Source organism: Echinops telfairi, unplaced genomic scaffold, assembly GCF_000313985.2.
Source record: "Echinops telfairi isolate 266 unplaced genomic scaffold, ASM31398v2 ScPeMD7_23;HRSCAF=83, whole genome shotgun sequence".
In the NCBI taxonomy this organism is placed as follows: Eukaryota; Metazoa; Chordata; class Mammalia; order Afrosoricida; family Tenrecidae; genus Echinops; species Echinops telfairi.
The window spans coordinates 3,253,104-3,265,500 of record NW_022103920.1 but is presented as its reverse complement, the minus strand read 5'-3'; positions in this window follow the sequence as shown (position 1 = coordinate 3,265,500).

The window sequence follows — 12,397 nt, the reverse complement described above, 5'->3', positions numbered from 1 at the left end:
TCCTCTTTTTCACCACCCTTCTATTGTACCAAACATGATGTCCTTCTCCAGGGACTGGTCTCTCCTGACAACATGCCCAGAGTGTAAGACAAAATCTTGCCATCCTTGCTTTTAAGAATCCCTCTGGCTGTACTTCTCCTGAGACAGATTTGTTTATTCTCTTGGCAGTGCCTGGTACTTTCAGTAGTCTTCACCAGCATCATCATTCAAATGTGGGGACTCTTCCCCCTCCCTTATTCAGTGTCCACACTCTATGCACGTGAGGAGATTGCAGATGCCACGGATGGGGTCAGGCATGCCGGAACCCTCAAAGAACACCCTTGCTTTCACAGTGCAGTGCATCAGGTGATCTGACCGCTGCCTCCAAGAGCATCGATTTTGGACCCAGGCAAGATGAAATTCTTCACAACTTCAGTCTTTTCTCCATTTATCATGATGCCACCTGCAGGTCCTTTTGTGAGGAGTTTGGTCTTTTTTACATTGAGCTGTAATCTATACTGCAGGCGGCAATCCTTGACCTTCATCGACAAGGGCTTCAAGTCCTCACTTTGAGCAAGCAAGGTGTGTCACCTGCATGTCATAGCTGGGTAATCAATCCTCCATCCTGGTGCCACGTTCTTCATGTAAGCCAGCTTCTCTGATGACTGGCTCAGTATGCGGCTTGAGTAAGTGGTGAGAGGATACACCTGTACAATCTTTTTTAAACCTTGCAGTATTCCTGGTTCTCTCTGCACAACTGCCTCTTGATCCAGGTCCGTGTTTCCCATGAGTACAGTAAAGTGTTGTAGAATCCCCATTCTGCTCAAGGCTATCCGAAATTTGTTATGATCCACACAGTCAAATGCCCCCACATAGCCCGGGAAACATCTTGCCAAGATCCATCTGATGACAATCAGCCATGATAATCTTTGTCCCACGTCCTCTTCTGAATCCAGCCCGAACCTCTGGCAGCTCCCTGTCAATGTGCTGCAGCAGCTGTTGGATGACCTTCTGGAACTGTCGGCAGGTAAAGAGGACAGCCCTCACCAAGTTGGACTGATGGACCTCACCAAGTTGGACTGATGGACGCAGTGACTGGACCCGTGGGCTCAAACAACCATGATTGTGAAGGTGGCGAATGTATCATTCCGTAAGTGGGAACTGGCTTGTTGGCCCCCTAACAACAGCATAGACATTAGGACCATCAGCAGTTCATGAAGAAATGGAATTTAAAAGGAAACATTGTTTCCTGGGACCTTGGCGAAGCCTGAAAGATCCTGGAGCTGAGGAGAGGGCCCAGGTTCAGCAGGCAGAGAGCGAGGAGGAGATCATGGGTCTGGACCTTGGCATCTTTGCTAGACAGGGGCTGCCCGCTTGGAAGAGAGAGTGGCTGGCGTCTTGGGCTTCACGGTTGATGTGAGTTACAGTAAAATGTGGGGAGTACAGACAGCTCCCGTAGGTCCTCTCTGCACAGCCTGTGCTTTGACCACCATCTTGCATTAGCTCCAGTGAGGGACACATAAGTGTGATCAGACTAGATGTAAGTGCGCCAGACTGTAGCACATTTTTCACACACAAGCACGCATGTCTAACAAGGTAACTATAAAGGTCAAAGGGAAAATAATAGGAGGGAGGTAGACTGTAATTCCAAGCAAAAGAAGGGCTTTGAAGCTATTAAAAAATTTAAAAAACCTCAAACACTGTTGCCATCGTATTGATGATGACTCACAGCGACCGTGTACGAAAGGGAAGGACTGTCTGTTGTGGTTTTCTGAGAACTCTATCCAGGGGAGTACGATGTCTCGTGTCTCCCATGGTTTCAAACTGCTGACCTTGTGGTTCGTAGCCCAGCATGTAACCCCTACACTACCATGGCTGCCCTTTTGACACTATGGTAATATTGAACTATTTATGGGACAACAACACTCAGCCAGTGGCGAGTGATGTGAGAGAGGCCATGATATAAAAGGCTCCATTTGAAGAGGAAGATAGAATTCTAAATTTGTGAGTGACTCACAACAGAGCTGAGACATGGCAGGGGGACATCTCCGGGCAGAGACAGACTGCCAGAGAGAAGTGAGTGCACCTCTCCAAGCTACAGAGAAAGCAGACAGACAGCAGGCTCCCAAGGGTATGACCTTTGACTATGGGACCCTAACCCTAACCATACATTCTTAGTGAAATAACCCGAAGACAAATCACGAGAGCAGAGAAAACAGCACTTCGGGCGCCTCCATAGCGTTTCAAAGCCACAGACGATAAATCAACCACGTTCTTCATGGATGAAGAAATGCGAGCGGACGACGCGCAGAGACAGCGAGTCCGATGGACTCACGAACCTCATGAACGTGGTCCAGTGCCCTGAGTGGCTGCTCTGAAAGGTATCACATTAAGGGGACCTGGATAGAGGGGTAGAGAAATGCAAAATCCTAAGAAATAAGCCGGCCCTGATGTTTTGGACCCAACTCCTGAGACTGGCACAATGTCCAGTCAAACAGCGGCAGGTCTCTGAGGGAACAATACTGTGGGTGAGGCACGTGCCCCTCAGAATCGGATCCACTGGAGACCAGAGGCCAGCGTCTCAAGCAGAGTTCAGAAAGGTGAGGGTGGGAGCGGGCTTTGTTGGGAGGAAGTGGGTACTGCAACGTGCGCCATTGTGGGGACTGCGGACCATGCCGTGACCCAGGCTGTGTCCGCACTGCAGATGTGAAACTGCTGGGCTCGGTAAACTGTCGCGTAATTCACGCCAAGAACCTTTGGGAGAACCTGGCAACTTAAACCTGCTCCTTTCTGGTGGTTTATCCTACTGAAGAATGGTCACACCAGCACGGGTCAGTGGCTGAAGCTGCTGCATGCAGAAGCGATGATCCGATACGGATGTCCACCTTCGCCGGATTCGCAGAACAAATTCATTTTTAAAAACAGCCACTTTTCTTTCCAGCCTGCCTTTGCCTTTTTCTTCCCCTGTAGAGTATCTGCTGGGCTGCTGCTTCCCCCATTAGCAATGATCCCGACGGCCTGTGAAGCGCCCCTGCGGACAGCAGAGGGCAGCAGAGGAGCGCACTGGACACCAGCTCTCACTCCCTGTCCAAGTCCCTTGCCTGCTGAGCTGGTCCTGCACTGGGGGGCCCCAGGAGCTGGTCAAGTGGGGGTTGTGGGACATCGGGGTGGATGAAATCCTATCCTTCCCACACTGTCAGCTGATACCGAGTCACGCAGAAACCAAATTCGCTGGCATCAAGGAGCCTGTAGGAGGGGGGGGTGGCACACTGGCCCTGTGGGTTTCTGCGGTGTGAGTTCGTTACAGGAGTAGAAGTCCTCCTCTTTTGCTGTGGAGTGGCTAGTTGTTTCAAACTGCTGGCATCACCACTACACCACCTAAGTCACCCCCGGAATGGACAAAACCCAGGTGGCATTACATGTAGCTTTAGGAAGTGTCGATTTATATGACAGTCGCTCGTTCTGACCCTGGTAGCCATGGGCTCTGGCTTTTCTCCATTTACCTCTTGAATGAATCACCCTTATTTTTATAAAAAGACAAGTGATGAGTCTTAATGGGTGGGAGTTGTGTCCATCGCACAGATGAAGGCTGTTTAAACATGAGCTTCAACTGGCTGGGCAGTCTCCTCGGGGGGAGTGAGGGCTGTGTGTGTGTGCGCGCGTGTGCGTGCGCGCCTTCTAAGACCCTGCAGTTTTTGCCCGTGGGTGGGTGAACCAGGAAGGGCGTCCGCCTTAGAGACTTCTGCAGCACAGGCCCGCCTGGCCTCACAGCACTCCGAAGACACTGTGGCCATCCTCTCAGACAAGACTACCAACACCACTTTCCCAAGAGCGTGTGCTCACTCCGTGTCTCGTTGTGCATGCACCGTGAACAATCATTGGTTCAGAGTGGGCACGCTGGGAAGACCCCCTGCTATCTGGCTCTCTTGGGGTCCTGGAACAGAACCCCCTGTGTCTGAGCTATGCCTGCGCTATGAGTCGGGGAGGCAGCTGTGAGGACAGAGTGCTGGCCTGGCTGAGAATCAGCGCAGAGCAGCACTGGCCTGGGGAGAGGCCCCCACAGTGGGATTTATATAAAGCCTTAAAGTTTGCAAAGCTTGACAGAAAGGGGCCATCACTCGGTTCCTGTCACAGGAGAGGGTGAGAGGAAGGGATGGTGGTGTCCTGGCATCTTCCTGGGGGTCACTACAAAGCGACCAGTGGAGGAAGTAAGTAAGTAAGTAAGTAGCTCAGCTACTGACCTAGAGGATCATCCACCAGGAGGGTCTTCGAGCCCTTAGTCTCTTGGGTACAGAGGGCAACGATGGATAACTGGACATCGGATGACCAGGTGGCCTTTGTGGAAGGCTCTGGTCTCTCCAGGTACAAAGCTGAACAGGGGGATGACGGGATATGGGATTATTTTGAATTTAATACATAAAGGGGGGAAATGTGGGAACCAGAACCAGGAAGAGTGTATTCAGGAAAACTCAACATTCATGCATCGAGGAGTCTGGGAGGCCAAGGCTCCCGTGGAGGAAACGTTCAGGTTTGTGGATTGGAGTTGCACCCCACTCATTCTCCTAAGTAAAACTTACTCCCCACGATGACCCCATAATAATGCCATAATCTAAGGAGCTGTTTGCCAACACATGATCACTGACCATAAACTTGGAGGTCAACTGCCTGAAGGTTATCTGCTTGAAGGTTGTCAGCCATCTAAGACAATCAGGCCCTATTGTCCGGCCCACCCTAAGTAGGGCCCACACCCTTCTGATAAGGAGGATGAACTGTTCACCTGAAGGAGAGCTCAAAGACATCGAAGGTCAAGCCAACTCAGGGACAATCACAGTTAGGCTGCCGTCTCGGGTCTAGAGCCCTCCCATCTTGTTACATATATGTCTTCCTGTCACATGTGCGCCTCTAGTGCCACCCCTTCCTAATGTGTGTATACCCCTAGCTCATTCCTCTCCTGTTACCCGTATGCCTATGGTACAACCCCTTCCTGTTATGTAAGTGGTCACCTGTAATTAGGCAGGCTTGCATGCTCCTAGAGTGTATAGAAGCCCTGGTTGGAAACAAATTCGCTCTCTGCGCAGACCTGACTCCTGATGACTACAAAGGTGAGTGCTTCCGTGATTTATCTTGTCTGGTGTCTCTTTAATTACCCTGCAATTACACGACCACCCTTGGGCCCATTCGGTGTGGGGAGGCTGGTCCCCCACAGTGATGCATAACATAGAGTGGCATCTTAGATTTTATGCAATATGGCATTCTTATTCTGAATGCGTGGAGAAAGATGAGGCTGTGAGCTTCCCTATGTACCGTCTCAGAAACCCACAGAGGTAGTTCTACTCTGTCTTGTGGGGTTGCTATGAGACTTGAGGGCAGTGTGGCTTTTTTATGATTTTGTGTTCTGAATGTACAAGAGGGTACCCAAAACCCCGGAATTTTTTTTCAAAGCGGTTTAAATAGTTTTACAAAACAACCTTATCACCTTAAAAGTGCTCTCCATTATACTTAACACATGTTTCCAATGATTCCATTCTTGGAAACATTTTTCAAACTCGTTTTTTTGGATGGCAGACAGCACCTCCCTCGTTTCTTCTTCACCTCTTCTATGTCTTCAAATCTCTTTTTTTCCATGTTCCTCTTCATTGGTGGAAACAGAAGGAAGTCCCATGGAGCGAGGTCGGGTGAGTAAGGTGAGTGGGGCAAGAGAGGCATGCTATTATTTTTGCCAAAAACTGGCTCACTGAGATGGCTGTATGAGCAGGTGCATCGCTGTGGTGGCAAAGCCAGGGCCATGGATAGACGTTGCTGGATCAGCAGGAGAGCGCCGGGCTGTGTGCAGAGGATGCGTCCTGCGGTATTGGGTCGCTGCGTCGTCTTCCTGTCCATCCACCCTTGCTGTGCCTGTGTGGGGAGGAGTTACTGCTCCTACTTATCTTGTGAGAATACTGCTTGAGAATTGGCTACGACACATTGGCCCTAGACCTCATTTTTGAAGTGCAAACAGCATATGTTTGGCCAGTCTGCCTGTTGTGCACTGGAAGCATGTCTGTGGCTGTTAGTGAGAGAGCTGCGGTTCAAGTAGCTGTGAGCAGCAGGCGCAACGGAGACTAGAATGCTTTAGAGATGGCTGGTTTCTAAGGGGAGCATTCTGCTCCCCTGAACATAACATTTACAGCCAAGAAAATGCCCTGGGGCAGTTCCACACATGGGATGGCTGCCTGCTGAGGGGCTCACAGGCAGAACTGGGGGTGGGGGTGTCCTGCTTTGGTCAGCATGAAAGCGGACTTCTCAGGAAGACGGGTCATGACAAGTCAGCATGAACTCGAAGACAGTGCATCAGGGGTGAGTCAGAATAGCTCAGAGGGGTGCAGGCCTGTGGGCAGAGAACAAAGGACAGGAGAGAGGATTCTGGAACATGGCTGAGTCAATGTGTGAGAGGGGAGGTGCACAAGGGGCCAGCCTGAGGAGGGCTTGCCTGGACCTTGACAAAGAGATTCGGATCAGGAAGGAGAGGGGCCCCCAGGCCTCATCATGGAGCAGAGACCCTGCACTGACAGAGACCAGGGTGTGCGCAGAGCACGAACAGGCAATGAGCCCCCCTGGGGCCCCAGGCGTGGGCAGGCTGCTCCCTATCCTGGGCCAGCGGCTGCCTCTGTTTGGATGCCAGTCCACACGCAGGACAACTGGGTGGGCATGCTCTGCTGCAACAGGAGGGGCTTGAGGTTTGAATCCCCTTGGAGACTCCTCAGGACGAAGACCTGGGATCTAAGTCTGGAAAATCAGCCATTGCAGGACCCTGTGGAGAGCAGTTGTACTTTGACACACGTGGGCTGTCCCGAGTCAGAGCCGACGGGATGGCACCCGATAGGAATGCCGCTGGCAGGAGCTGGCGAGCTCCAGGTCCCCTTACGTGGCATGTCTGCAGGCCTCCCCATCAGAGCCACTCAGCCTGGGAGGTGAGGACGGCAACCAGAAACTGTTGTCCTCAAGCTGGAAATGAAGGAACAGCAGCCAGGAAAGGGTGGTGGCGTCCTGTCCTTTTGCACCAAAGCTCGGCAGCATCCACATTCCACCGGGCTTCCCACTCCAGGGCAACTCTGGGATTCTTTTGTTGTTGCTGTTGTTCTTGTTTTGAAAAGTATGCAGGTGCCTCAACCACTAGAGGCTGGCCAGAAAAATCAGCGCCTTGAACGTTCCCCTGGTCCACTTCCTGGCCCTGATCTAGTCCAGGGGAGTCTTCAAAGTCAATGTTCTAGTTTCTATTCTATCACAAATCCACCCACTCCCTTGACCCTCCCGCTCCTTGGATACCGCGCCAGTCCACACCCCTCTCATCCTGCTTCTGGCTTTCCATTGTAGGGTGGAAAGGGTCCTAGAGCTGACACACTGGCCTCGCTGTACTTCCCTGGAACCAGTGCTGACTGCCAGCCAGTGGAGACCCAGCGTGCTGCGCCCAGATGGGCCCACACAGAATCCAGCCCCTGTGGCCCACATGCACCCTTACCATCTTCTGCACTTTGTCTTTTCAGAAAACAAGGGGATCTTGGGGTCCCCTGCCTCTTCCTCCCTCCTCCCCTTTCTGGACCTTCTCCCACTCGAGGTCAGCAGGCTTGAGCCAACCAAGGCGGATCAGTAGCTGCAGAGCAGCACAGTCAGCCTTCTAACAGGGAGGGGTGCCCAATGTCCACTCTTCACCTAGGGCTTCCAGAAAATGCCCAGGCTGTGCTGAGGGGCAATCTTCTCCTAGGAGTATGTCCCTGGGACCTCCTGGTTCAGCTGTGCCCAGCCTAGGCCACCCTGTACTCTCTCATTAACAAGACTTGGCACAGGAGGTATGCGGGCTGTGCCACCCACGTTGCACAGAGTGCTAGGTTCTTCCAGCCCATGGCAGGTCATTTACAGATGAAGAAATGGAGGTTCAAAGGGATGTGGAGCTACCTACTCACCTTTCAAATTAGCTACAAAAGGGCCAGCATTTTACTGGTGCTACATGTATTTATTGAGGTCCAAGTGGACGTCGGAAGAAACTCTGAAACTTACTGAAGTGAATGGAAGAAATGTTCAAAGGTGGTTCCAGAAGACAAAATAAAGTATCATCATGAAATGTGCAAAGATCTGAACTCTGGACACCAAAAAAGGGATCAAGTGCTCCACATTTCCCAAGCTGAAGGGACCGAAGGAAAAAAGTCAAACCTTGAGTTGCAACATTGAAGGAGTCTATGCTCAAAGATGCCCACATTGATGGACACAAGATGCATACAGGGAAGGAAAAAAAATGGAAGGAATACACAGACTCTTGCAGCCAATTTGCTGGGCATCCACCCATTTCACCAAGAACTGATGGTACTGAAAGAAGAAGTCCAAGCTGCACTAAAAACACTGGCCAAAACAAGGCTCTAGGAATGGACAAAGATCAATTGAGATGTTTCAACAAACAGATACAATGCTGGAGATCACTTGTGTATAGCAAGAAATTTGGAAGACAGCGACTGGTCAACTAATTGAAAGAGAGCCATATGTCTGCCTGTGGCAAAGAGAAACACGTAAACAGAATGCAGAGATTACAGAGAAATAGTATGAATATCACATGCAAGTAAAATGTTGTTGAAGGCAGCTGAAAAGTGGCTGCCCCAGGACATAGGCAGGGAGCTGCAGAAATGGAAGCACTTCAAAAGAGGCCTTGGAATTGAGGATGTCATGGCTGAGATCAGATGGATCTTGGCTGACAGCAGAGAACAGCAGAGAGATGCTTACTGGTGTTTGATTGATTGAGTATGCAAAGGCTTTTGATGGTGTGGATCCTAACAAACTATGGATGGTGTTGAGAAGAGTGGGGATTCCAGAACACTTCAATGTGCTCATTCGGGACCTTTCCACAAGATGCAGTCACACACACAGAACAAGGGAATACTGCATAGTTTTACATCAGGAACGGTGTGTGTTAGAGTTGTAGCCTAACACTATATTTAGTTCATCTGTTTGCTGAGCAGATAATCTGAGAAGCCAGCTGGCTGAAGAACACTGCATCCGGACTGGAGGACAACGTATGAACAACCTGTGATAGGCTGCTGCCACGACCTTGCTTGACGCACCTGCTGATGCACATCAAAGACTGCAGCATTAATTATGGAGGGTAACTCAGTGTAAAAACAGTCCATTTCCTCATGCACGACTCATCACAATGAGGGCGGAAAGATGGGAGCTGTCAAGGCTTCTTTTTGCTTGGATCGACAATCAATGCTCATGGAAGCAGCCATCCAGAAAAGCAAACTGCGTATGCCATTGGGCAAATCTGCTGCACAAGACTTCTTGGAAGCATTGAAGAGGCAGGATGTCACTTTGGAGATGAAGTGGGCCAACCCAAGCCATGGGTATGCTCACTGGCCTCACACGCATGTTTAAGTTGGACAGTGAAAAAGGAAGAGTAAGTTTCAGGCCACACAAGAGGCCCCAGCCTGAAATCTAGTGTAAGGGGATCACTTGGGAAGTCATAAAAGGGACAAACACAACACAGACACAGACTCAGCACCCTGATGAGGGAGGCCATTGGCATGAGGTCATCATGGCATTCAGAGACCCACAGTCAGGACACTAGTTAAATAAAGTGTGGCACAAAGGAGGCAGTCACAAACTCACAACTAGATCACACTTACAGGCCTACCGAAGCAGGAACGAGGCCACGAGTGAGACAAGCACTTGGTTAGATAGAAGCTTACAAGCTTGGTCCCGGGCTTCTTGCCCAGGTCAGTCGGGGTGAGGCTGGTCAGGCATCTCTCATGACTGTGAACACCTGGCTGGTGTAGTGATTGCCTGTATGCTGCTAACCGCAAGATCAGCCATTTGAAACCCTGTAGGTAAAGAAGGGACTTTCTCTCCCATAGAGTGACCGTCTCAGAAACCCTCAGGGGAGTTCGACCCTGTCCTACAGGGTCGCTATGCGTCAGCTTTGAGCCCATGGCAGTGAGTTTGAGTTTTGTTTTTCTTTTGAAGTTTTTTGGCATATAATTCACACATGATATAATGCAACCATTCAGTAACACCGGGAAGTGTTGTACAATCATCAGCACAGGTTTGGAACATTTTCTTTATTTGTGTCCTCCTTGCTATTAAACCCCAAGACAAAACTCAGTGCCATAGACTCACTGCTAACTCATAGTGACCCCCACCCACCCCCACCCAAATGGGTTTCTGAGACTATAACTGTTTACAGGGAAAGAAAGCCCAGTCTTTCTCCAGGGGAGCTGCTGCTGCTGGTTTCGAACTGCCTGCTATGTGGTAACCACTACACTGCCAGGGCTTCTTGCGCTGTTATTAGCCTCCTCTTTGTTCCCAGTGGGGTGATCTCCATCAGGGACACCCCAGGCAAGCCACAGGGTGAGCCTGCCCTCCATGGGCTGGGTGGAGGAGTGGAGGCGATCCGCTTTCCAATGCACTCTGCCTGAGGGTGAGACTGTCTACACCCTTGTTTAATCATCAGAAGGAAGCCAATGGAGGCTTAATCTATGTGGGGACTCTGTAAGTGGATTTTGAACTTTCACTCTCATCCCTAGCCTTCTGCACACTGGGATACTCAGAATTTAAGCTCTAATTATTTCAGTGAGAACTGACAAGTGCCCACTGTCTCATGGGCATGCTGGGGGTTGGCTATTTTGTTGCTGCCCAACCAACCGAGTCCTTGTCCTGCTCTACCAGCCAATTGAAGTCAAGTGGACACTGGAGGCAAGAGAAACAGAAAGGGGGTACTGCTGCCTGAGTTGACAAGGGGCAGCCTGGGGCCTTGTGCAATCAGGGGATCTGGGTCTGTTATTCCTCCAAACTTCTGGGATTCCGACTTCTTTCCACCCTTCCCTGCCCTCTAACCCACCTCTGTCCATAAACAGAGGGCTGGCTCTTCGGTCAGGTTTCCTGGACTGATCCTGGGAGGATGGTGGGTCAGTATGGAGCGCCTCTCTGGGACCCTTGGCCCAGGGCCAGCTGGACAACAGGCTGTGTGGGCTGCCAGGCTGCTCTGCTCCAAGAGCTGGTTCAGGGTGGAAGGGCCAGGGGGTCTGGTGCTGGAATGCTGATGACCAGGGCTTGCAAGATGGAAGGTGTGGATAACAGAAGCGTGCGTGTTAGGGTCATATACTAAGCAGTGTGGGGGGGGGGGGGAGGGCGGGGTCGGGGAGGTAATAGATAAAGGGACATTGGGTACCCCCTGGCATCAACCCACATACTTAGGGTCAACAGAGCCCAATCGAATGAGAGACTGAACTGTGTAGGACAAGACCTCGTGGGCTGCAGCTCAAGGTGAAACTGTATTTGCATAAACTCCTCATACCAGCAGTGTCTGGAGTGCTGGGTCACTGGGGAAGTTGATGGTGATAATAATGCAATTGACATATACCCCCAGGGGGTGATTGACAATGCTGTACTTCTGTGTTTATATGGGTGTTTGCTTTCCGGCTTGTAGCTTGTTTTTGTTTTTCTTCCCCTTTCCCCCCTTTTTGGGTGTGTGCTGTTTATTTGGTTGCTGGTTGGCGCATGGCTGCTATTGATGCAGTTGATGTCATAGGGCTGTGATTTTGTCATATTAACGACAGACAAAGGAAACCTGAGCCGTGCAAACCCCATGGACAAGCAGAGATGTCTGAGCTCCTACTTAACTCGAGCCCCAATTCAAGAACACTTAATTCTGGTAACATGGCCCTGCTCGACACTCACCTTCATGAAAGGATCACTGAAGATAAGAGGCCACAGCAAAGTGTAGTGAAGAAAGTAGATGGTGCCACACTATCTTCAGAATAGTGTCTGGGGTCTTACAGGCTTATATTCAAACAAGCAGCCATCCAAGCCAGGAGTCAACTAAGTCCACACAGATGAAGCACACCAGCTTGTGTGATCCAAAGATGACAATTACAAAGTTCTAATACGGTGAAGAGAAAATTATCAGAGCTAAACTTATGAACACCCAATTTGTAGAAAGTTATGGAGGAGGGTGGGAGCCCCAAATCCATCTGTAGAGTATCTAGTCAGATAGAGCTGTCGGCACCTCCACTCTAGCCAAAGGCAAGAGTCCCGAACAGCCTTCCTGTCAAGCAGAGACCACTGTTATCTTGATTATGCTGGATCGAACTTGGTCATTGACCAGTTGATCTCCCTATAGACCCAACCTGAATTTGTTCTGAGTGCAAGTTTCTCTTACTTGTTCCATGACGGAAATTTCTTCCCTGGCTTTTGGAATGTTGCTGGGTGTCTTTTCCTTCTTACTCATTATTGGTATTTTTGTCTTTAAACTATTATGATTTTATGCTGACCACCTTAGGGCAATTTTTCTGTTTATTGTTTTTGTTGGGTTTCCCAGTTGTGATACACAGGAGGAGTGGATGCATAGCGATAATAACTGATATAAGGGTTGATAGGGGGCACAGGGGAGGGAGGTGGG